Source organism: Bison bison, unplaced genomic scaffold (genome assembly GCF_000754665.1).
Source record: "Bison bison bison isolate TAMUID 2011002044 unplaced genomic scaffold, Bison_UMD1.0 scf7180017864334, whole genome shotgun sequence".
NCBI lineage: Eukaryota > Metazoa > Chordata > Mammalia > Artiodactyla > Bovidae > Bison > Bison bison.
Genome location: NW_011494906.1, coordinates 858,227 through 860,501, shown reverse-complemented (window position 1 = coordinate 860,501; position 2,275 = coordinate 858,227).

Sequence of the window (2,275 nt, the reverse complement as noted above, 5' to 3'; positions counted from 1 at the left end):
GAAAGTGAAGAAGAACTAAAGAGCCTGTTGATGAAAGTGAAAGAGGAGAGTGAAAAAGTTGGCTTAAAAGTCAACATTCCGAAAACTATGATCATGTCATTTGGTCTCATCACTTCATGGCAAATAGATGGGGAAACAGTGGGTGACTTTATTTCGGGGGGGGGACTTCAAAATCACTGCAGATGGTGACTGCAGCCATGAAATTAAAAGAGGCTTACTCCTTGGATGAAAAGTTATGACCAATCTAGACAGCATATTAAAAAGCAGAGACATTACTTTGTCAACAAAGGTCCATCTAGTCAAAGCTATGGTTTTTCCAGTAGTCATGGATAGATGTGAGAGTTGAACTATAAAGAAAGCTGAGTGCTGAAGAATCGATGCTTTTGAAATGTGGTGTTGGAAAAGACTCTTGAGAGTCCCTTGGACTGCAAGGAGACGCAACCAGTCCATCTTAAAGGAAATCAGTCCTGACTATTCATTGGAAGGACTGATGTTGAAGCTGAAACTCCAATACTTTGGCCCCCTAATGGGAGGAACTGACTCATTTGAAAAGACCCTGATGTGGGGAAAGGTTGAAGGCAGGAGGAGAAGGGGATGACAGAAGATGAACTGGTTGGATGGCATCCCAGACTCAATGGACATGAATTCGGGTAAATTCCAGGAGTTGGTGATGGACAGGTAGGCCTGACATGCTGCAGTCCATGGGGTTGCAAAGAGTTGGACATGACTGAGCAACTGAACTGAATACTGATGATCTCTAATTCCATAACAGCCTTTCTTATCTCTGCCACCACTTTCTTATCCTCAGACCAGAGACTGAGGTTCTTCTGAGATTTGCACAAGTAACTTGGCCAAAGACACACAGCTGATAAAAGGCAGAGCTGAGATTGAATCTAGGTCTATCTTCAAAGTCACACTCCTAACCACTTTGTAGATTTATCTTCTTAGAGTGTCCAATGGGTGGTCTTCAAGATTGTTGTAGTACCCATGGACAGAGAATTCAGACTCAGTTGGGGGCCATATTATCATGGCTGTTGGAAGAACCAGTGGCACAGAAGTAGTGAAAGGTTGTTGCTGAACTGTTGAAGCCACACGTTCTGGGAAAAAAACTCACTCAGAAGGACTGCAGATAGTGGAGTGCAGTTTATTACACTGGTGGGCCCAGGGCAGAGTCTCTTCTTAGCCAAGGACCCCGACCAGTTTTTGTGAAAACCTTATATACCCTGTGTAAGTGTAAGTGCACAAACCCACCTCCCCAAATTCCCAAACTAGTCTGAACAAAGGAAAAATAAAGATACAGTCAAAGTTAACCCGTGATTCATATGCCTTAAGCATAGGTAGTTAACAGTGGACAATTATCAACAGGCCTGTGTTCATACCCCAATAAGCATAATAGAATGTATGATTCTATATGGTTATACAGATAATTAGGGTATTCTTTTAGGCAACGGAGAGTCTAGGTACGAGCCCTGGGCCTCTTCATCCGAGGCGCCTGGTTTTCCAGTTGATATGTCATTTCCATAGATACTGGGCATATAGCTCAAAGTCCACAGTCCGGCCCAAGATGGAGTCCTGCTTTCAAGATAGAGCCTGTTTTGTCTGTTTCCTCCTTCAGAACAATGAAAGATGCCAGAATTCTCGGCCTCCGGAGGAGAAGAATTCAATCCGGGGCCAGAGGTGAGGCTTGATCGCTCAGAGCTTTCATGTAATAAAATTTCATTAAAGTATAAAAGAAATAGAGAAAGCTTCTGACATAGACATCAAAAGAAGGCAGAAAGAGTGCCACCCTGCTAGTCTTTAGCTGGATGTTTTATAGCTACTGGGCTTCCCTTGTGGCTCAGCTGGTAAAGAATCCACCTGCAATGCAGGAGACAAGGGTTCGATCCCTGGGTTGGGAAGATCCCCTGGAGAAGGGAAAGGCTACCCACTCCAGTATTCTAGCCTGTAGAATTCCGTGGACTGTATAGTCCATGGAGTCGCAAAGAGTCGGACAGGACTGATCGACTTTCACTTTCACTTATATAGCTCCTGCTTCTGCTACTGCTGCTAAGTCGCTTCAGTCATGTCCGATTCTGTGTGACCCCATAGATGGCAGCCCACCAGGCTTCCCCGGCCCTGGGATTCTCCAGGCAAGAACACTGGAGTGGGTTGCCATTTCCTTCTCCAATGCGTGAAAGAGGAAAGTGAAAGTGCAATGAGGCGGGGCGCGGCGGCGGAAAAAAAAAGAAAAAAAGAAAGTGAAAGTGAAGTCACTCAGTCATGTCTGACTCTTAGC